Source organism: Rhinolophus ferrumequinum, chromosome 3 (genome assembly GCF_004115265.2).
Source record: "Rhinolophus ferrumequinum isolate MPI-CBG mRhiFer1 chromosome 3, mRhiFer1_v1.p, whole genome shotgun sequence".
NCBI classification, from domain to species: Eukaryota; Metazoa; Chordata; class Mammalia; order Chiroptera; family Rhinolophidae; genus Rhinolophus; species Rhinolophus ferrumequinum.
In genome coordinates this window covers 7,922,374-7,947,696 of record NC_046286.1, presented here as the reverse complement: position 1 = coordinate 7,947,696, position 25,323 = coordinate 7,922,374, and the positions used below count along the sequence as shown (strand labels likewise).

The 25,323-nt window shown below is 37.6% G+C and overlaps 1 protein-coding gene and 1 pseudogene across 3 annotated transcripts in view; one reads left to right on the top strand and one right to left on the bottom strand.

The window, feature by feature from the left end:
- Positions 1–25,323, bottom strand: part of ZFAND3 (zinc finger AN1-type containing 3) — a 314,249-nt gene that overhangs the window by 166,772 nt on the left and 122,154 nt on the right. The gene's annotated exons all lie outside the window — the stretch shown is intronic.
- On the top strand, positions 14,431–15,132 carry LOC117018709 (RWD domain-containing protein 1-like; annotated as a pseudogene).

The following is a 25,323-nucleotide window of genomic DNA, read 5'->3' as shown; positions in this document are numbered from 1 at the left end:
AAACAACTCTGAAAAAGAATGAAGTTGAAGGGTTAACACTACCTGATTTCAATGATTATGAAGCCCCAGTAATCAAGTGTGCGGTATTGGTATAAAGATAAACAAATAGATCAATGCAACAGAATATTGAGTCCAGGGGAAAAAAATCCACATATAAATGGACAACTGATTTTTGACATAGGCTCAAAGGAAATATGGTGGAGAAAGAATAGCTTTTCCAACTATTGGTGCTGGAATTAAAATAAACTTCGATCCATACCTCATACCATATAGAAAAAACAGAAAATAAATCATAAATCTTAAGTGTAAAACCTAAAACTATAAAACTTCTTGAAGAAAATACAGAAAAAAATCTTTAAAAGCATATAATCCATAACAGAGCAAATGAATAAACTGAATTTCACCAAAATGAAAAGCTTCTGTTCTTTCAAAAATCAGTTAAGAGATGAAAAGAGAAGCCACAGAGCAGAAGAAACTCTTTACAAAGCATGTATCTGAAAAGGACTTGTATCCAAATTATATAAAGAATTCTCAGAACTCAGTAATAATTAAATGAACAATCCAATTTAAAAATGAGCAAAAAATTTCAACAGACAGCTCACCAAAGATCATGGACAGCAAATCAGGATACGAAAAGTTGCTCAATGTCGTTAGAGAAATGCAAATTATAACCACAATGAGATACTAATACACACCTATTTGAATGGCTAAAATGAAAAAGCCTGACCACACCAAGACTAGGGAGGATATGAACTAGATATGTTAGAAAAGGTTGGCAGTTTCTTAGAAGTTAAACATACACCTATCATATGATTTAGACATCCCATTCCTAGGAATTTGCCCAAAAAAAAAGGAATATGTGGAGTATGTGTCCATATAAAGACTTGTATGTGAATGTTTTCAGCAGCTTTATTTGACATACCCGAAAGGTGGAAACCGAAATATCCATCAATATGTAAACAGATCATTTGTAATATATCCACACAATGCAATGCTACTTTAGCAGTTGAAAGGAATGGACTATACTGATACAGGCAACAATATGGATGAGTCTCAAAAAAAGCCAGACGCACCCCTTGCCCCACAAATACTATACTAGTATACTGTATGATTCCATTTATATAAAAGTCTACGTAATACAAACCAATCTGTAGTGCCAAAAGGCAGATCAATGGTTGCCTGAGATGAGGGTGGAGCGGAGCTGGGAGGGAGAGACTCCTAAGAGACAGGAGAAAACTGTGTCGAGGACAAATATGTTAATTATTTTAATTGTGGTGATGCTTTCACAGGCATTTACCTATGTCAAACATACCTCAATAAAGCTTTTCAATGTACAATAAACATGTTTCAAATGTAAGCCACATAAGCTAATTCAGACCACCATCCTATTAATACTACTTTCCATTATAATACTTTCTCCTTTTTTTCTTCAGAGTTTACAACACTACCAGTAAAAGCACTTCTCAAACTAGAATAATGTCCTTTAAAATCTCCCTCAGGTTTCTGCCTCACAAGTAGGAATGCTTTTATATGTTATGACATGTTCCCATTTCATAACAGGAAACCGACCCTCCAAACCGACCTTCCTACAGCCTGTGTGTCTCAGCAGGGGATTAATCTGGATTGCGCACACAGTAAGGCGACTTTGCAGGAGACCCTATTTATGAAAAGGCCAAGTCAGCCTTCACTTCTCACTGCTCGCGAAGAACCCCTTTTCTGATTCAGACAAGCAACCTGAGTAAAACAGTTATTTCTCTTCATTACTTACATTAATACTAATTTCACAAAAATACATTTCTTGCTGCTATAGTACAAGCAAGGAAACTGAGGCATCTTAGAATGAAGTAGATGAAAATGTGAGGAGACAGTTCATGGCTAACAGGCCAGTTTCTTGGGGGCAATTATGACTCACTTCATTCAATATGTGATAAAAATTATTCTTTGTACACTGAATCTATTTTCCTGTTTATTAAAATAGTTTCATTTCCAATTGACCTTCAACTGATGAATAATTCAGGGCTGGTGACAAACTTGAGAGATGCTAGTCTGTGCACTATATCCACTTCCAAGTCCAGCAGATTTGAGTAAAGCAGAAGTTTATTTTCCTACAGACAGTAGGCAATAAATTCTCAGGTCATGACAACTGTCTCTAAACTAACCTGTAACACAATATACTGATACTGTATTGTTCGTCTATAATGATAGTAAATATATGAGAAAGAACATTTCAGAATCTCCCCAATGTAAAAACTGGGAATAGTGGAAGACGGTCCTTATTTATTTTATGGAAAAATCAAGAGTAACTCCAGGCAGTGTTTAGGTCTTCGGGTTCAAGAAAATCCCAAGGGATCCCCTTCTTTCGGAACGTGCAGCTTAGGTATTCAGTACGCTTCAGAACTGTGCTGATACCACGTGCACCAGCGTGGTACTGCGCTATCACATGTGGCTATTCAAGTAACAGAGAAACCTCAGTTCCTCAGGCACGAGCCACATCTCAAGTGCTCCAGAACCCCAGGTGGCCGGTGGCTGCCACACTGGACAGACAGAGAATATTTTCACCAACACAGAAACTGTTAACTGAACAGCGCTACTCCAGAGTGACCAAGTTTACAGTATGATACTGGCTCTCTTTCACAAACTCTTTAGTTTTTAGATATTTTCATAAATGATGTTTTGTTTTGATAAAAATAGCATTTTCATTAAAAAATACAATTTTATGAATCCATGCTTTTCTAAGTGAAAGTGCTGAGGCCACCTATGGAATGAAACTCAGCTTTAGGTACCACCAACCTAGAATGCTGCACAAAATTTGTTCTAATCCTACGACAGTTCCTTTACCTCGGGTGTATCTAACTACCTGCGAAGTGCCATCAATAATCTATAGCTCTCCCAGCTGTCCTGCCCCCTTTGGGACACTTGAAGGCTAACAGAAAAGCAAGTCATGACAGCCTTACCAAATCAGCAGCTAAGTAACAGAGAAAAGCCAGTCAAACAATTAAGTCAAGAATACAGTGGGAGATCTAATGACTTTGACAAATGAACTCAGGGGAGTGAAGTGCCAACAAAACTCAATACGTGTTAAGTTTTTTCAAAATAAACTATCACTTTCTTAATGGATATAAATGTTGGTAAACTGCATGAATAAATTAAAATTTCATTTAAGTGGAATATTCATTGAAGCCATGTATTACTGACTTCACAGCACCTCTTCGAGTTGACTGCTAACAAAACTACTCTAATCCCAGTTTGCAGCCAATAGTAGAGATGAGAATTATCTATCACTCATCTCCCTCTTTCACTTAAATCTCTTCTGCCAAAATAAAATTTTATCCCAATGTCATCTATAATTTAATAAAACCAAAAACCTTACAAAGGGAAGGGAGGGCACAAAATATTGCACCTGGGCCCACCTACCAATCCATTAATGAGATAATCCCATTCAAATAAAATAACAATTATTGTGACACTAACTGATTCTTTGATGGCTCAAATCATATTTCAGTAACTTCTCTTTATAGATCTTCAAAATGAACATCCGCACCATTCCATATACCTGCAAGGGTCTAAAAATGGCTAGGCAGCCACATCTGTTATTCTAACAACATATTTAATGTGCATTAGACATCTAAGGACGTATTTTCATTAACAGAAGAATCATCAATTATTCCTGAAGTCTTACAGAAGCAAATACAGACTCTGAATGGCTGACAAAATAAAGACTGACTTGATGAAATGATGCTCTAAGACTGGGACTTACGTACTGAACCCAGCTTTATGTGGGTCCTCTTTGTGCCGCTAGAAGAGCAGCGGGTGCCTAAGTCACTGTTAAAAAAAGGTAGTGCACGAGAGTGAGATGTAACAGCTGGTTTCTACCAAGCCTAGTAAACTGCTAACAGGTTAAAAAAAAAAAAAAAAAGGGAGGGGAGGAGGGTAGGTTGTTTAATCTAGAGGAAGGAGGCAGAAGAAAAACTCACTGCACACAACTTTGGTCTTCCATTTTTCCCTTCCCTCCTATGCACCCAAAAATCATTTGGGGAAGCCCTTATTTAATAAGGACAAGAAACATCAGCTCGAGAAATCTGATGTAAATGCAACATGAAGTTATCATACTGCATTTGTATCAGATGTTTTTATTTGTCTGCTATTAAGCCAAAGGAAAATAATGCAAATATGAAAAGCAAACATTCCTGATTCAGAAAAAACCTTAAGTAAATCTTAGAAATAAATAAGAGGCTGCTGACTAGAATGAATCAACAGTAGATTTAGTCATTTTATTAGAACTTGGCAACACAAGGAAGTATACCAGAAAACTTCATCCAGCCATCAGCAACAAATTTAGAATGTGTTCATCGTGTTACTCAGAGGGTAGTTAAATCAACAAGTATCAAAAGCAAAAGTTTAATCTCAGTTAGTGAGACACTTGGCCAACCCAGGAATCATTTCCTCACAGGGATACACAGAACAACATCTCTTACTTATAAAACGTGTATGAGTGTGTACAAACCAAGAGCTGTGAATTAACTGCAATAATTAAGGGCTGGGACACTAGATGGCTTAAGAAAAAAAGTCACATAACCTAAGGACTAGGTTATGGGTTCAATAATAACAAGGCCCATAAAAGGACTCTGCTCTATATAAAGTATTTGATGGTGAGAGAGTAGAGACTGAAATTACACTCAAATGAGGCTAAAAGATCTTCCAGATGCAGACTGGATGGCATCATTCAGAGCTTTGTGAATAAAACACCTTTATCGAAATCACAAACCACATCACCAACCCAAACTGTCAATGCCGATCATCACAGAAAGACTGAGAAGCAATGAATGAGAGTTCTAGACCAAGGCGTATTTGGTCTTTTCCATCCCTGGAGGTTCCATTCCAACTATCCTGACCGATATGAGTCAAAACCTTGGACCTACTGGGGCCTGGTCCTCCATGCCGGGGTACTGGGTACTTCTCGCCACAGAATCAAATTCTGTCAATACTCAGTTCCTCAGATGGGTGCCTCTGGCCTCTCAATACAGCAGAAGAAACTGGCTGGAACTGTAGCATAGCATGCAAAAATTTGGGGGGCTTTTAATTTTTACTTAATTTCAAACTCTGAAAAACTGCAAGAGTAGTACAAGACACTGCTATATACCTTTTACCCCAATGCACCAACTGCTCACATTTTCTGGCATGGATAATCTGATAACATCTTTTATCTCTGACCTATGATTTTTCCTTCTGAAAATGACTTTACATTCTCACTTCTCTCACTTTAATGATGCTATATCAACTGAATAACCACAAGAGGGATTTGATTGTTTCCTAAAGATAAACACTGAGCAAAAATTTATGAAGCAAAATTCCCATCAAAGAAACACTTTCCCTCAGATATTGAAGGAGTAAGTAACTCCCAAATTACTGAATTCAGGTAGGGGCGGGACAAGAAAAATTATGACTCAATCAGAGCTAATTTCAGTAACTACTAGACCAATTTCCCCTCCATATTATTGCACTGAATTACATCTTTAAGAATTTTAGGGGTAGGATTTCATGATACCTCAAATTACTGGACACACTCTAGGACTAGAATAAATTTTCGCATCAGTTTGGTCTGATGAGAAAAGGCGAGCAAGTGTGTTGCCCCGGAGGGAGCGTCCTCTAGAACAGCGCCCACGGAGCACCACCACCTCGCTCACGTCCTGTCCCAGTGCTCACGGCTAAAGGATGTCAAACCTGTCTCAGTATCTGCTGGCCATGCTCCCGCTTTTCTCTGTGGAACAGCACAGAACAACTATAACTGTCACCCCACCGCCATGTTAATGCCCCGCTTCCCGCCTCCTATTTATCCTCAGACTGTCTGCTCTTTCACCCTTCCAAGGACAAGTCTCCACATCTAGTTGCCCCAACCCATGTCTCCATCCTGCCTGGCTTGCTGAATGCATAACAGCTTATCTTGCCAATGGGTAGGCCTAGCCCAATTAGTCCCTTCAGAGAAGATTCTTTTTCTCCATCCATTCTGAGCCCTCTTCTCTTGCCCACTCAAGAACCCACCTCATTCTACATCCTCTGCATCACAGTAAAAACTTCTCTTTTTAATCCCTAAAGAGACTCCTAGAAACAGCCTATTAAGCCTCAATTTCTTGTCAAAGGAACAATTCTAGCTCTGAAACAATCTGCAGAATACAAATTACTGACCCAGGCTGATCAAGGAAATGTTACTTTTCAGCTCTAATGTTGAATTCCTCCCACTTAGATTATTTTATTTTATTTATTTATCTTTTTTCACTTAGATTATTTCAGTCGGTGCTCTCCTACCAGCAGGATCATCATTTTAGAAAACTCTTAATGTTGTCATTTGTATATAGCAGCAAAAATACCAAAATAGGAGGACTGAGATAATACGGTCATTATGAAAATTCACTTGAGAGCCCAAGTTGAGGTGTCGGCCATTAGCAGATCCCCCACAGTGGCATCCTACATGCGAGCGGGAACACGGGGGAGTGTCCAGAACGGGGAGTCGGAGCCCAAGAGGGAAAAGCAGGGCATCCATGCAGAGGAGGAGGCAGCGACCGAGATGGGAGATTGGTAACAAACAGATGGGACTGATCGGTTAGTAACTGTCTAAGGACCATGGGAACCAAGTTTCTCACGGTAAGAGAAGGGCATTACAAAATAAGAAAGAAAACTAGAATAAATCCTGTGCTGTTAGTTTAGAATTGGACTTAATAGGAATTCACGATTTTTCAATATACTGAAAGGTACAAATAAATATAAAGGTTCATGTGTAAGGATCCACCAAGAGGGTCTGGAAACAAAAACGTCCCAAGGGCAGTAAGCACGCTAATCACCAGATCTTGGCTTCTGAATACTTACTGTTTTCCACTAAAAAGAACCAAGGGTCCTTGGAGAAATGACTGATTCCAGGGCCGGGGCAGGGAAAACATAAGATAAGCGTGGAACATCATCTTGCATCAGAATGCAAGAAAATGCTCAAGGATTTTTTCTTGCAAGGGACAGAAAATGTTAGAGAAGACAGAAATCAACCTCAAGGGGCTCTCACTGGCAAATCTGAGACAATTTGGTCATCAAAACACATAACGGTCGTAACAGATTATAACCCGTTAAATAAAATAGGAAACCATGAATCCATACAGACACAAATTTGGTAAATAATAAATACTGCCATGGAATATTTACATAGTTATAAATACTTTCCCACAAAGTATTTATTAATTACAAAGGCGACGAGAGTAACTTTACAGTAAGTAAAGTTGTCCAGCAGACAACTCCTCAATGAAGCAGTCCAAGGGTCGCCATTAGGACCGGGTCAAACTGAAACTGAACGACATGTGACAGGGTACAGTGAGAAGAAATCACTCATGTGCTATTTCTCCAGAAGTATGTAATTTGGCTTATAAGGAAATAACATAAAAATCAAACACATTCCACAAAATAACTGCCTTGTTAACTCAAAAAGTGTCAAGAAATTCACAAAAGACGGAAGACTGATTTCAGAAGGAAATGAAGAGACATTATGGGAATATATGCTATAAAAGACACCATTGGAACAACTGGCATACTTGAATGCAGTCTAGGATTAGATAATAGCAATGTATCAGTGTTAACTTCCTGATTTTGATCATTGTACTTCAGTTACGTATGCAGATGTTATTGTTTTTAGAAAATAAACATTAAAATATTTGGAAGGGATGGAGCATCAGGTTGGGAACTTACTCTCAAATGGTTCCAGAAAAAAGTTATGTGATTTTTTTTTTTTTTAAGGTGAAAAACAAAGAAAACCCACTCAGGAGTCTGGCAAACCTCATTTCAAAATCAGGTTCAGCCACTTAAAACTACAAGGCTTTAGACAAGTTGCTTAATCTCTCTCAATTTTGTTTGCTTGTTTAATAAAGGGGTAAGTCTGTGGTGAAAATTAAGTTAGATGTTTATAAAACACCTTAGCACAAATCAGCATCTTAGCACAAATCAGCTCTTAGCACAATGCCTGCCACTTAATATGTCCTTCTGACAGTTATACTTTCTCTGAAGATAAAATCTGATAATGCTGGGTCCCTGCTAAAATACTTGGAAGAGAATACCAACCCTAGCTGCATTTAGCATTTTGCAGACTTTCGGTTGTCAACCACAGTTGCTATTTGTAAAACGTGCTGTTTGCAATTCTGTACCACAGATGCATGGTCTGTCACTGCCTGTGCACAGAGGAAAACATAAATGCCAAGCTCCTCTGTCTACCGTTCCCCATCTGTCCACAAACATACAGTCTGGTTTGAGGCTGTCCTTTAGGGGACCCGTAAGTTATTCTACCACAGTACCAGGGACAGCTGCACCTTAGCCCACAAGGCAGCAGTCAGCATCCTACTCTCATCCACTTAGCAGAGCTGATTTGTCCAAGACAACGCATGCATATCTGGACTTCAAGAAGTACAGATTTCTTATTTCTCAACTGGAGAGCAACTGCGGGAGAACTGCGCAGCTCAGAGGAAAATAACAACTCCATTACGTGGGAAGGGTGGGATAGCAATCATGAAGGAAGGCATTCCAGAGGCTTCAGGTCACACGCTGTCCGGTCAATAAATGAATCTGAACTGCTAACTACTAAATGTTATAAACATGGTTCTGTTCTGTTCCCCACATCAGTGCACGTATGTTCTGTCTCCTATGAGAACGTCCGTGCACGCTCACACAGTGCTGCTCAAAGCACGGTGCGTGGACCAGTGCCACTCTGCCAAGTGTGAACGGTCTGTAACGAGGTAAGGAAAGATATCAATGGTAAGAAGTCAGAAAATTTCATAACTTCACAGAGTAACTTTGTCTATTGCATATAATAAAAATAAGACTTATATTTTATATCTTTCTTGTTGGTTATTTTTTAATCTATTAATTCATTTTTATTGTATTTTATAAAAATACTGGATTGTGATAGGCTGCGGGTGGGGGGAAGAACTGGTCTTTCACCACAGACAGTTTAAAAGATTTTCATATCCTAAGTTTGTTCACAACAAGCTAACATTTACTGAGCACTTACTACGTGCCAGGTACTGTTCGCTTTACACACAATACTTTATTAAATCTTCACAGCAAGCTAAGTCCTATCTCTATTCTCATTTTCCAGATAAAAAAACTAAGGCACAGACTACAACTTAGTACGACTTGCCCAAGTACCCAAGTAAATAATATGTCTGACTTCTGAACTTAAGTCCTTAACTACTAAGCCAAGGAGTCTTGAAAACAATACAAGTTAGAAAGAGAAAATGGTCAGCTTACTTAGAAATGATGAGAGAGAATTCTTCAACGAATGGTGGACCTGCTGGCGTTCACTGAACGTGTGTATTTTGGCCCAGACTCCGCCAAGCATGAGACAGAGGAATCCACTTTACCTGCCTCAAGTAGAGGGAGACAGGGTTCTCACAAGGACACAGATCACAGGGATCCACAGCAGGAACGGGGTCACTGTCAGGAATGAAAGCTGGCTGGCCGGCTCTCTAGGGGGCTCTGCAATCATGAGACTATGCATACTTCTGCGCTCTTCTCTCCTGCCTGCGGCGCTTCCTCTGCTGCAGCCTGCACACGCGCAAAGATATTCCAACCCAAGTATACCTGCCTGCCCATCAGCAGTTTCAATTTCCCTTTGCCTCCCTTAGAAGTTCATACTTAGAAGTGGTCTCCAATGAGCCACACAGATCACAGGTTAAGGGCTGGCTATCTCGTGACCCAGTCACCCCTCTGGTCCAGTAGCTCAGCATGTGTCAAGTGACATGGAACCAGGGTAAATCCATCTGCAAGAGCTAGGGCTCAGGGCAGGACTATCAAGTCCACATTTCTTCTACTATATTATGTTACCTGATCTTTGACAAGGTGGTAAGAGACTCTAAGGTCTGAGGAAAGATTTGGACTCAAGAATTTATTTCATTTTGCAGGAGGAGAAGGTTAAAGAAAAAACACTGGGGAAAATATGAAAATGGTACAAAAACAGAATTACAAGAAAAAAATAAGATATGGTTTTTAATATATAAAACACTGGTCCAAGCCAAAAAGAGCTGACACTTCTTTGAGAAAAGTAGGATTAGTAAGATAACAGACCTCATAATTGAGATCCTGAGAACAGGACAGAAAAACATGCAGCTATATATCCACCTTATATGCGTTACATTATTTTAACTAGCCCTGTTGCAGTATGGTAGATAGAGTTCTGTATCCAATAGAGAGATCTTGGATAGAAAGGTTTAACACCTAGATCAACAGAACAAAGTTAAGTTCTAGCTAGGTTCAGAGAGAAAAAAGAGCAGAAAATCTAAAGAAAAGAAAGAACTCGGGAGGGAAGGCTTCCGCATTCAGAAGCACTAGAGACCTTTACAAGAGAGGCTTTTGGTACTGTTAGTGAAGCAGGAGGGAAACCTAAGAACCAGCCATCTTAATTTTAAACCGGGGTGGGGAGTGGGGGAGCTCTCAGGACAGGTGACTATCACTCAACATGGAGATCAGTAAAAATTTTGATGAGTAATTTCTGTAGCTAGAATAAATCAACAAACAAGTGACTATGGCAGCCTTTCCTAAACTTCTAAATAAAGGGAAGGTAGCTACAAGGCTCTGAGATGGTTGTTTCAGCATCAGCAGTGAGTGTACGTGCTGAGGAGGACGTGACTCAGGAGGAGTGAGCAGTGCCACGAGAGAGGAAGACGCCACGCTCAGGCAAACGGCCCTGATGGCACTGCCCACCACCTCCGTCCTGAGAGTGGACGGTACATACGAAAGTGTGCTGAGAACAGGAACCTGAAACGTGTCACACCCAACACTTGGCATTCAAGGATTTAACACGTGGGGTTTCAGGCTTCACTACATGTAATAAATTATTTTGCTAGGAAGTTACTTGGCTGATCAGTGAGACCAAACAGATCAGCTCAGTGCGGTTTTACAGTTTACATTTAACACAGGATCTCAAGTAATTTTCACAACAATTTTGAGGGTAGAGTATTATCCCCCACGTTACAGCTAACAAAACTAAGTAAAAGCTATGCTACGCTGGTATCTTGAAGGTTCCAGAACACATCTCCCTCAAATTTCAAGAGCCCACTATACTGCTACTTCAATGTTTGTGCCTGATCGCCCCAACTAGACTTGACGGTCTTTGGCACAAGGATGCTATGCGCACTCTGCCCTACAATGCTTAATGTAAGGCAATAAACAGCAGACAGTCAAGAAAATTATCTTTTGAACAAATGCAATTTATTTCCATGTAACACTTTCAGGTTTCAGAGGCCTAGGTTGTAAGTGCTCCTTAGAAGGAAACAGTCTAAATTGGAAGCCTGAAGAACTGGCCTCTATTTGGTCTCAATTTAATTCTGAGCCTGGGAGATAAAAGTTATGCCAAGTTAACAGAAAGATGTTCAAGTACTGATATAACCAGGAAGCAGCTCTAGAAAGTGGTCGTTTGTATAAAAAAAGATCACAAGAAGAAGGTCTTTTAGTGAGGTCCAATGGAGTTCATATCAAATTCTTTTATGTTGAACTATTTATATTTATATATTTGACAACTTGTGTGAAGTCATTACCATTTCTATTCATATGTGTATTCATATTATTCAAACTGACATCCTTTGAACGGTGAAACAACATAAATGAAATAGCACCACAGCCAACAGAAAATAGATGGCTATGTTAACTCTTTAAAACTGTAGGATTTTTTTAAGTAAAAATCTGTTTTCAACATTGTGCCCATAACAATAGCAGGACAAAATTCCCATTTTTGAAGCCATCCATATGATTCGAATGCCAACATTTCTATCTTGATGAAGTCAGGCTAAATGCATTTGCAGGGAAAAATCACTACTGTGGAGAAACTGCACAGATAACATTGAAACATTTTCTGTTGCTGCACATGGATGTCACGGAGCTTGACTGAAGCGTGATTTATGGCCCACTACATTGTATTAGGCTATGTTGCATCCTGTTGGTTAAAACTTGAGCACAAAAGCAAAGCCCTGCATTGAAGAGAATTCTGAACGTGAAATGGGGCCAAGAAGACCACACTCCAGTACTCACCATTCCACTGCTACGCCCCGTGGATTAGCTCTTTAGTTCTTCAGCAAGAAATACCTTAAGTTAAGCCTACGAATGGGTACTAAATGAAGATGACTGGTGCTAAAACCTATGGCAGGATGTTGGTTCCTTTAGCCCTTTAACCATTTTTACACATTAAGCTAAGACTCAGATGTAACTCTGCAGATACAATTAACGGGGGCCAATCATCTTAAAGCTTAGAAATACATGAAGCAAACTTAGGAGACTTATTTTACCACAATTCATACCTACTTTTATGGAAACTTACCTTTGTAAAATATAAGCAATATAAACATAAGATATATTTGGGCATCTGGGGATCTTGAAAAGACAGGCAAGGCTTCTTAAAAGTCTTGAGTGTAGAAGAAGAGCTGATGTATATTCATCCCAAACTTTATTGTTAGACCTGTATCAGTTCAATTTTCTTCTAAATAAAAATCAAGTGCTCGGTATCGTGGATCAAACATTTAGCTTCCAGGATTAATTAGAAAGATGATAGCATTAGAAAAATAACCTCATTTACATGATTAAGAATAGACCTAAAGCAATTTTTCAAAAACCTTATTTTTATATTGAAAAATTCCTACCTCTAAATAAACATAAATAATAAAGGCACATCAAAACAGTATTTTGGCTACTTTTCTGTTCATAGTCATAAATTCTTTCCTCCAGGAAAAAAAAAAATCAAAATTTAATTTTGCTTTCCATCACACTGACCTGGTCTATTTGATTTAAGTAAAAGATTTTTGGACTAAATATAGTAAAGCAAATCATCGACTATTGACATCCTATATGTCACATGTCACTTATATCGCATATCTGAGTTTTCTCCAAAGGCATATGAATAAATTATTCCACTAGGAGTATTTACCAGAGTTGTGCTGCCTTTCCTCATAATTTTAGTCTAGGTCTGTAATGCAGCTAACATATGAAAGCAAAAACAAGTTTCCTAGAATAGTTCACATTTCCCTGACAACAACTAAAAGTAGAATTCTACTGCATTCCTTAGGTAGAAAATAGCTCACAATTCTATTTCCATTATATTTGTTTTCTTTTTCCAGCTTTGTTAAGGTATAACTGACAAAAAGTGTACATATTTAAAGTATACAACATGATGATTTGACATACACGTACAAGGTGTAATGATTACCACAAACATAATTAACACATCACCTCACATAGTACCATTTTTTGTGTGTGATGAGAACATGTAAGATCTACTCTCTCAGCAAATTTCAAGTATAACGAAGTATTAACTATAAACACCATGCTGTACATTAGCTTCCCAAAATTTCCTCTTATTACTGGAAGTTTGTACCCTCTGACCAGTATCTCCCATCTCCCCCAACGCCCCAGCCCAGCAACCACCATGCTACTCTCTGCTTCTGTGCGTTTAACTTTGTGAGCATCTGGAGTGAGACTGGAGTGATTTACATGTCTAACAAATTCCCGGGTGAAACTGCTGCTGCTGGTCTGGGGACCACATTTTGAGAACCACCGACTGTGGGAAGTGAATGCAGAGAGCACAGAATAGTTCTCAGGTTTTGAGGGGAAGAAGAAAAGATGATAGAGGTCACAGAAATAGTGACCACCATTTGCTGGATGACCCCAGGGATATAGATTCTAGAAAAGAGGGGTTTTCGGATTTCAGATTTGAGTAATGTTTGCTATCAAGTGAGGTAGAGAGAGAAAACAAATAACTGAGTAATGAGTATGAGATTTAAGGAACACTACTATCATTAGTGACTTTGGAGAGGAGTGCTTATCCTTTTGGGGTCACCGACCTCGGAACACTTGATGAAAACTGTGGATTCTTCTCAGAAAAAGGTTTGTGCGCTCATAGTTTTGCACACATTTTTAAGCGGGCCTATAAATTTCATTGAGACACCAGCATCCAAGTGAAGGATTCTGTTTTAGGGTCGTGTCATTTAGGGCCGTGGAGATGGGCACCAGAGGGTAAGAGGGACGGAGTGGGGAGGAGGTAACTGTGGATATGGGCAGACCTGATGATCTGGAATTTCCCTTCCTAGAGGTCCTTCAAAGAAGCCTGTGGCAGCCTGCACAACTCTTGAGTTTTTCGGGATCCTATGAAAGAAAATGTACTCATTTCAGAAAACCAAACTGCCCCGTGGCATTCCTGACTTCGTTACTCACACAAGATGAGGAAAAGTGCCTGTTCCCACCAAAGTTGAAAACCTCATAATCCCTCGGACACAGAGTTGAGTACAGAAAAGAGCCTGGCTTCAATTATGTGGAATAATTAGCTGTAGATGAAGAACTGCTCCAGGGCTCCCTAATAAATCTTAAAATCAAGACCACAAAAGACCAGGTCTGGGCGATCCGTGGGCAGCAGCGAGGGCCACCATGACAGATTCTGGGGAGGAGCAGCGCAACGAGCTGGAGGCTCTGGAGTCCACGTAGCCCCACTCCCCACAGTATTAGCAGAAAGTACGCACAGCTTCCCCATTACTGTGACATGTGAGGCTGGAAAAAATGACGAAACTGTCCAGATCACCCTCAAGTTTACATACAGTGAAAAATGGCCAGATGAAGCCCCTCTTTACAAAATATTCTCCCAAGATAATCTACAAGATAATAACGTCTCCAGCATTTAAAAATTATTAGCATTACAGGCAGAGGAAAACCTTGGAATGGTGATCTTTAGTGACAGCTGTGCAAGAAAAACTAAATGAAATAGATCAAATAAAAACTGGAAGAGAAGAAGAAAAGAAGCAGAAGAAGCCGAAAAGCAATTATTTCACGGCACTCCTATTATGACTGAAAAATTTCTTAAGTTGGGAGGCCAAATTTGATGCAGAACTCTTGGAAATTGAAAAGAAATGAATGAAAGAAGAACAGGAAGGAAAAAACAAATTAAGTGGGAAACAGCTATTTGAAACAGATCATAATCTTGACATATCTGACAGCCATTTCTTGGAGGACGCTGGAAACAACGAGGAGGCAGATGAGTCTTTGTTCCAGGAAATGGGCAGCTTGGAGCTAGAGGATGATGAGGATGATCCAGACCACAATCCTGCTGAGCCAGAGAGTAACTTGACTGACTAATGGACTGTCCCCATCTGCAGAGAGGCTTGACTGCCACAGCATCTGTGCCTATGCTGAGTGGGTGTTGATTTTCTTTTATTTTTTCTAAGAAAAAAACAATTTTCAGGAGAATATTCTTCTGATAGCTTTCATCATTGAACTTAATAAACTGACCTTAAAATTTCAAAACAAAAGAAAATGACCAGACTGTTTCCAAGTAACATAATGGCACCCCAGAATAAAGCACACGAAGGTTTACAGTAACACAACAATATCCAACACCCATAAAATACAATATCTGACATCAAATCACTAACTAATGGAAGATGTAAAGAAGCAGGAAAACTATGACTCAAAAGGAGGGAAAAAAATCAATCAAAACTGACCAAGAACTGACAGAAAAGGACGTTAAAACATATAGGATAATAATCAATCAATAAGTAAATAAGTAAACTAACAAACAAATGAAATAACTGTAACTTGTATGTTCAAGGAGTTCAGACAGAAGACATGAAAGATATAAAAGACCCAAACTGAACTTCTAGAGACGAAAACCGTAATGTCTGAGATGAAAAATATACTACTGGATGGGATTAGCAGGATAGGAGAAATTAAAAAAATTAGTGAACGTATCTAAAATGAAACAGAGAAACAAAAGAGAGGGAAAAAAGTAAAAAAATATATCAACAAAGAAAATATAATGGAATCATGAAAAATGTTCATTAATCCAAAAGAGAACAGGAAAAGGAGAGAAGAACAGATGGGATAAGTAGGAAACAAATACCAAATTGGTATTTAATAGATAGATTCAAATATGATAGATTTAAACCTAATCGTACCAATAATCACATTATATATAAATAGTATAAATAACCCAAATAAAAGGTACAGACTGTTGGAGTTGATAAAAAAGCAAGATTCAACTATATGCTTTCTATAAGAAGTGCATTTTAAATATAAAGACACAACTAAGTTAAAAAGCAAAGAATGGAAAAAGACATACTATGCTAACACTAATCTAAAAACAAGCTGGAATGGCTAAATTAATCTCAAAGCAGATTTCAGAACAAATTAATACTACCTAGGATAAAGATAGTCATTTCATAATGACAAAGGAATCAATTCACAAGGAGCATGTAAAAATCATAAACATTTATGCACCTAGTAACAGGGCTTCAAAACACATGAAGCAAAATATGATGGAACTATAAGGGAAAAAAAATCCATATTTATATTCAAATATTTTGATATCCCTCTCTCAATAACTAATAGACCAAGTAGGCAAAACATCAGTAAAGACACAGTACACAGCAAAGACAGTACACAGAATATTGTCAATCGACTTGACCTAATTGACATTGATAGAACATACCACCCAACAATAGCAGAATGCACATTCTTTCAAGTGCACACAAAATATTTACCAAGACAGATGATATTTTGAGCCATAAAACAAGTCTCAATAAGTATAAAAGAACTGAAAACATACAAAATATATTTTCTAAATACAACAAAATTAAAATAGAAATAACAGAAATATCTCTGGAAAATACCCAGGAAAGGAAAAAAGAACCAAAAAAAAAAAAGGACATACCATAGTATACTAAAATGCCCAATAGGTACTAATAATTATATACCCATAATAATGTACTGAAGTACTGAAGAATTATTTAATGAAAAATTGGACTATAAATATTTGGTGTAGAGGGAATGGGATAGGATGGTATAAAAAAGCAACCATTTTATATATCATAAAAAGTAAAACATGTCTGAAAGTGATAAATCAAAAAGTAGCAATATATATGTATATTAATCATAAATATGGAGAGTATAACTTTAGAAGAAACAGCAGAAAAAACTCGAAGTAGCTGCTACTGGGAAAAACTGGAGGGAGTAGGGAGGCGTAGAGCATTTTGTTACATGTAATATTTTGACTAAACTATGTGCTTGTAATACTTTGACAAAATAAAGACTTCTCAAACAGACTTCATATACATCATCTCATTTGATTCCTAGTGAGGGAAGTATAATGGCCCCATTTAACAAATGAGTTAATTGATATTCCAGGTTCAGTAGCTCGCCTAAAGTCAAAGCCACTACACTTTCTTTGATAATTATATATACAACATTCATCATGGCATCATTTACACAGATAATCAAAGGAGGAAAAATTATTTTCAGTGCTGATTTTTATTTATTTCTGCAAATATTTTTAGTTTTATTCTCCTCTACTGAAGATGACTAGTTTATTGGTTGCACAAAAGGAGTACTTACACTTAACCTCTTATTAACAATGAATTTTTAAAAGAAATTTGAACAAAGACTGGTTCTTGGCAAATGTTGAGAACAACACTGCAAACAAACGCCAAGATTAAACATTTCTTTTAGTCATTATTTTTAATTGCAGTAGAATACACATAACATCAAATTCACCATCTCAGTCATTTGTGAGTGAGTTCAGTGGCATTACGTGCACTCGCACCACTGTGCAACCATCACCTCCTCCAGCCCCTGGCAATCACCATTCTATAATACTTCCTGTCTCTATAAATTTGACCTCTCTGAGTACCTCCTATCAGCGGAACAATACAGTATCTGTCTTTTTGTGACTGGCTTATTTCACTTAGCATACTGTCCTCAAAGTTCATCCATGTTGTAGCAAATTTTTTTAAAACTAGTTCCCAAAACAGTAAAAAAAAAATTTCTTGATTGTGCTGTAAGGAATTAAAGCACCTGTAAATTGAATAGATGAGAATTTAGCTAAACTTATATTTTAGTTAAGAAAAATTAGTGTTTCCCTCTCCCTTAACCATGATCAGGAACAATAAGATAAAAGGAATAAGTCACAATTTTAAACTATTGAGACAAGGCTATCTTGATACTTTATCATGTACACAAAGGGAGGGAAAAACCCTACTTTCGTTTTTGAAAAAACCAAAAAAATTACTTTTCCTCTAAGGTCAGTGCTCTTTTGTGTCGTGCAGCAAAGGTCTATAAGGAAAGGCTTCTGTAACTGTAGACTGGGTCTTTGTTTTCTATTCTAAGGGCGGGGCCACACAAAAGACGAAAGTACTACTAACAATGTTAGGTGTTCACAAAATACTGAGTCATAGTAAATATCTTATAAATCAGAAGCGAAATAGCCCCCATTCAGTCACACAGAGCTCAAGTAGGAAATACATGAAACCTGACCTTTCCAATATACTTTGAAAAGGTTCCCTTGGTTGCAGTTTGGAAAAAAAAAACAAGCTTGTTGTGTGCCATTACAACCCCCTCCATGCCCGCACTCTGAATTTCTGCTCTAAATACCATGCATTTATTTCCATCTAAAACTCACACAGAGGTCCCAGACAGCCTTTCAATAGAGCCACTAAACAGACAAAGCACACCAGCCCTGTGAGATATCAAAAACATCACTCTGATATTAGGGTGCAGCTCGTTCTCTGAATTTTGATTTATGATGCAACTAGAATCACCCGCAGAATTTTAACAAGGACTGATAACCAGGAACGTCTCAAGTGTCCAGGTGTCTGACAAGAACTTAAGCAAGAGCTGTGCTTTTCATAGGCTCAGAATATTAACACCAAAAAAGAAAAAAGTCTGCTTAAGACAAAATCAGATATGCTATATGGCAACTATATAAAAAGTATTTTAGGCAAGACATTCATTTTTGTTTTCTTAAGATTAAACCATTTGGCATGTCCAAAAATAAGTGAATACCACTGCTAACTAAAATAAGATAGTCAATAAGGTATCAGTGTAAAATTTCTCATTGTCCAAAATTATTTGCTTTACTTGCTATTTTTCTACATAACATGTAGTTTCCACCAACCACTCAGAAGACAAAATATTAAGTACCTAGCACTGCCATTACTGAGGTTCTTAAATTGCTACACAAGCTATGGATGGCACCATGTTTATGTGACACTCAGCCATCCCAAAAGACAAAGAATGTATTGCTTTTGACTTTCCTTCCGATGAAGACTGATTTTGGCCTGCGGGAAGCATACAGAGTATTTTCTCTTCTCTTTCTTAGGCTCCTTCTCCTGCAGGACCTTTTAAGAATCTTGAGGGGAGAATTTTGTCTGGTTTGTGATAGGTTATAAAACAAGACTATCTGATAGAAGGACATCATAAAAAAAAAATCCATTCCCAGAGAGTATATATCTGGGGACATGAAATACTTCATCTTCGGATGGAAACAAAAAAGCTTTAATAAACACTTTTGTCAAGTTCAGGGGGATTTCTCTTAGGCAGTAATGATTTAGAAAACATTTTTAGGACATTTTAGTGATTCTATAATTGCTATATGGGATAAAATCTCATATTCTATGAGATTTTAATGCAAGCCTCATATTTAAGAAAAATGTTAAGATTAAAAAAATTGTAATAAATATATTTTAAGTTGTCAACTCTACTAACGCTACTGAACAGTGAATAAATTTAAGTAACTGTGCAAAACAATCAGCAAATGAGCTAACAGATAGTAAACAGAAAACTGCATAAAATCCCTTAGAAGTATTCACAAAAGTGTTGTTGCCATTATGTTCTAGATTTCTTCCTAGTCCCATCTTCAAGATTACTAATATAGCATAGTTACATTAGAAGGAGAAAGGAAACTGAGGCTGAAAGGTATACATAAAAGATGAAAATATAAGCCACTTTACCCCACCACCTCAGTTTACTTTGAAACTCATTAATTCAGTAGACGTTGGAATAAGCACCAGAGTTTTGAACAGGAAAGGCTTTAATATTCCTTCCAATCAAATATTCTATGGTTCCCATCTCCTAATATCACATGATTAATGGGATTGAACACTTCTAAACTTCCTAAAAACATGTTACAAAACACATATGATGTACGCTGAGTAACTGAATGGGCACAGAAGAAATGAACAATCTAGCTTTCGTTGTCATTAGAAGTCCAGGACCTGTGTTAAAAGAATTTTTGAGAGACTCTTCCTGATGTTAATTTGTGCTCCAAGCATGGAGATGAACAGCTACTGGCTCTGAGACCACATGAGTCAAACATAACACCATCATCACTGTATGCAAAGCTGGCAAATGCAGTGATTTCTGAAGATGCTGAATATTTCAGTTATCTGCCCTGGCCTGTGAGTTCAGCTACAAGTTAGAACAGTGTTAAGAAGAAGGTAGCAACAGATTTTAGCCTGTTATCTTACCTCAGAAAATTGTTCAAACTTAAAATACTATCAACATGAGCATTAATCTTCAAAAATGGATTATGGGGCATTTAATAATACTGTCATAATGACTGCCTCTTCAAACCATAAGTAGGGCTTACAAGACTTTCACAGGACAGTGTTAAAAATGAGTAAGTTTAGTTTAATTTAGTCCAATTAAACTAGTTTCCTCTAGTAGACTCGTTTTTCCAGACACAATTTTTTTTCAACAGGGCATACCTCCATACTTTTTAACTGAATTGTTCCATATGAATATATTCCTCTTGTTTGCTCTTGCTTGCAAAGGTTAATAAATGTTGAAATGTCTAATGTTAAGTCGTATGGAATACAGAAAACAGAAAACAAACAACTTCATGCTTTCTTTGTACCAATATTGGATTCTAGAGTTTATTTGATATTCAGCTAAAAACAGGACTCGATTATTTTTAGTGTAGACACAAAAACAATACTGGTGCCAACTTATGAGGGGTCTCCCTGTGGAGCGAAGCAGTAAACTGCCAGCCTGTGAAGCTCTAGTCAACGACATCTGTCCTTCAAATGTCTGATGAAACTGCTGCTAAAATTATAAATAGTCTTAAGTCACTGATGGCTCAAAATTCTATTATCATCTGAAAATAACATCCACACACTACGGCAAAATCTTGTGTTCTTCCTCATAATTTTCAAGTATCTTTTGGGGTTTCTCTATTACATTGGAAACTTGGCTTTGTGTATTAGAAAATAAAGAGACTAACATAGCTATGATTTTATATACCCTCACGGTCCTAAACATGAATTTCAAAATTCAGAAACACTAGCCACTGGTTAAATACTCAGAAGTTTAGAGAATTTTGCTAACATATGTCTCAATCACAAAGAAAAAAGTGGGTATGAAATGACAAACTTCTAAATGTATGTAATCCATGAGGAAATTTACAAAACTGTATTTTATGGAGGTAAATCTTTACCTTTCTTTCCCGGAAAAACTGCTGATCTTTAGTAATGGCTCTTCTTTGTGAGTCAAATAGTTAAAACCATCTCTTTTACTCCCAAATGAGTGTCAGTCCCACTCAGAGGTGCCATGTTTTATTTAAAACATACTCTTTCTCAGTAACTGCTTTGTTCTAATTGGCATGGCAAAGCCAGGTCCCTAAAGCACATAGCTCGTTACATTCAGTTTGGATTACAAAAACACCCGATGAAACAAACTGCATCGAAATGTACAAATTAACGGTGCAGGAGTGTGGGACAGGGAGGTGGAATTAGATTGTAATATGGTACAAAATCCACAGGGAAGCTGGGGAACAAATCACTAGTGTCTCTATAAACTATACAAGGTTTCCAAATGAGCAAATACACAAGGCAGACAGGATAGGCTTTTCCATAACTCAACCAGACGCTCCCTGGTGGTCTAGCAGTTAGGATTCGGTGCTCTCGCATAACTCAACCAAATTGCTAAATATGGATACAACAGAACGAAAGAATTTTTTTCAACACTATTATGCACACATGTATGAGAGCGTGGGAATACCAACGAGAAGGTTTAACAAATGAAACCTGCAGATTGCACTGTCTAAATATGAAACTCATCTTTACCTTCACACTGACAATGTGTAAACAGCCCTGCAATTAAATTACGCCTCCACTTTTTTAAGTCTTCTGAGAAGCTAAACATAGGAGACTAAATTAGAAATGGTACTTCAGTATGCAGTGCAGAGAGCAAGGTTAATGAGCTAAAAGTTATATGAACAAGAGAATGTTAAGAAATGAAGATCTCACCACCAAAATAGAAAATGCATGAGACAGAAACGCTCCCCCCACCACATATGCAAACCTTTCCCAAATTAGCTGTGCACTGAAGCACCGAGCACTGCTTCCCTGATTTTCCCTGGATATCTAAAGACAAACCGCAACTGAATTCACAGAAGAGAACCGGAAAAGTGTCCACCTCTCACCTACACACAAATGCAAAACAATGCTACCGCTGCTCCCTCACACGGTTTTCCCAGCACAGTTCAGATGGGTCTAAACCTACTCCCTTCACTCCTAATAATATCAAGCAGTGGGAAAAACTTAGAATTGGAGTCCAAACAACTAAGGTCAAGCTGTTCTTTGCCTTAAAATTTATTTAATCTTGGGAACATTATTTAACCCATTTAAGCCACAGTTTCCTTCTCTGCAACATGGAGATACAAAATCACCCAAGTTGTAAGGATCAAATGAGGTAATATCGTGCAAAATGGCTTTGTAATATAAAAGTACTGCAAAAATCTTAGTAATCATTGCAATTATTTCATCTCAGGATTTCATCACCTTTTTAAAAACATAGATATAACTGTCCGTGTTCTTCCTCCATCTTTATTTCACAAACATAATTCTTGTTCCACTTCCTATTTTAAGTATCCATTTTTTGGCATTCCACTTTTAAGATTATGTACCCTTGTTATTTTTCTCCAAACCAGAAGTCATAGGTTAAGGTATTTTTTTCTTTTCTATACCCAATATTTAGTCTAAATGTAAATTAAGAAATTTAAAACAAACCTTTGGTAAGAGTTACGATTGTTAACATATAGTCAGTTCTTTTTTACACACTAAGAACCATCTGAGCAGTTGGGCTTTTAACTGGCATAAAATTCTGTATGTTAAGGATCACACTTTAGTTATACATTAATGTCCTGAAAGTAATGCCCTATCATTTTTACCCACAATTTTTACTGTGGACTAAGAATTAAGTGCAAGGAGGCTACCAGGAAAAATGTCAAAAAGCAACCTTAGCATAACCCTCTAAATTCAAGCACAAAGGAAACAGCCAGATCCAGAATTAACTCTTAAGTTTCTATATCCTGGTGAAATCAAGACCACAAAAGCACATAAAAAGTCTCATGGTGCTTTCCTGAGTTTATCTGACAGGTATCCATCCATATTCCTGCCAAGACTAAAAGGAAACCCATAAACCTAAGTGTGATTGTTCCAATTTAGTCGCATTAGTCTGCTGAGAACATGGAACATAGGAAATATCAACACATATCACTTTTCATGTCATAAAGGGTTTGTTACCTTATTACGTGCAAAAGCGCCAACCACATCGAACCCAAGCATACCTCAGAACTAGGGAGTCTCCAAGCTTCTTTGCTAGAGACACATTAGTATAAAATTTGAGCACGTACCTCTTACATTTCTATTTATTTTCAAAAATAATCATATATTCCCACAGTGGATTGAATGCAGCAACCCATCCTCACGCTCCCTTCCCCCCCCCAAAAAAAGTCCACCTGAAACAGGTGAATGTAATCTTCTTTGGTAAAAGGTCCTTTGCAAATGTAATTGAGGATTTCGAGATAAAATCATTCTACATAAGGGTGGGTCCTAAATCCAGTGCCACTAGTCCTTAGGAAAGAGAGGCGAGAAAGCCATGTGAAGATCAAGGCAGAGACTGGAGGAACGTGTCTCCAAGCCAAGGAACGCCAAGGAGAGGCATGGAAGGGCTTCTCTCTCAGAGCCCCCAGAAGAAACCAGCCCTACTAGCTGACACCTTGATTTCAGACTTCCGGCCTCGAGAACTGTGAGAGAATAAACATCTGGTGTATAAGCCACCACGTTTGTGGTAATTTGTTATGGCAACAAAATTACGTACATTATAAAAATTAACAATATATAAAGGATAAAAAAATAAATGTAAGTAGAAATTCTAACTTTTTCTCTCTATGCCTCAATTGATAATCCCATGCACCATTACAGAAATCACAGCTTTAAACCAACATGTGGGCAAAAGAAAGCCAAATGACAAAGTCAGACTATCTTAAAAGACCCAATGACTATTAAATTTCGTCCATTTCACCTAAAATACTGACACATGGTCACAATTTTTCTATTTAACGCCAGAAAGAAGCTATCTTTCTGCTACTTACAACACTGAGCATTTTGTTTCCCATTAGAAATGCAACAATTATTTTTGACATAATTTCCATAACAACATCGTCTTCAACACACTGCTTCATTTATCTTAACTAGCATAACAATTAGCCACACAATTTAAAATGCTTATTAGTAAGACAGCAAATTGCTACAGACTTAGAGGTCAGAAAGGCTGCCACAGTGCAGCTCTGCTAATCAGTTAAGGACCTGCTGCCCTTGTCTTGCTTTCATTTGAGAACAAGTAAGCGACTCCACAAAGAAGAGAGTTTCTAATACAAAAACAGTCTTCACATATTCAAACTGAGTGTTAATTTAAAAAGAGAGGGGGAGAAACATGAATTGCAATTGTGGTATAAAAACAGTAGTTGAAAAGAACGTCTGTGTCCATCAACAAAGGACTAGATAAATTGGGGCATAGCACTGTAATGAGGGTGACCAATAATAGTTCATCGACCAAACTGGGACACACTAAGGAGTACAAAAGGATGCTATTAATTTCACTGATACAAAAAAACATAAACTGAGACTGTCCCAGGCAAATCAGGACATTAATTAACAGTTAAAATGAACTAGAGCAACATGTGTCAATGTGATTGGTTTCTAAAAGCATTATTAAAAAATAATGCAAGTTGTAGAATGACTAGTGCAACATACCACTCACAAATTTTTAAAACAGAATCGTATATTGTTTATATAAATACCCATTCATGATAAAAAGTATAAATACAAGGATAAGAAAGATAGTGGTTGTCTCTGAGGTGGAAAGAGGATGAGCGGGGTAAAAGAAAAACTATGAGATTTTAGTTCCCTTTTAAAACATGTTACAAAGGGCGGGAAAACAGGACAAAATGTTAGTATTTGTTAATTCTGGGTTGGCTTAACCCACAGCAGACAGGTAACTTGCAATGAATACATAATAGTTGAAAGAATTCCATAAGATGAACTGTCTCTTTTTTAATAACTACATAACCAATGTGCGTTATACTTAAGAAATCTTTCTTGGACTTTCAGCTTTAAAGAAATCAGTAATCAAGTCAACAGAATTACAAAGACAGAACTACCCCCATTCAAATGATTCATTTTAAGAGCAACAGTGAGTTGCCTTTCTTTTGGG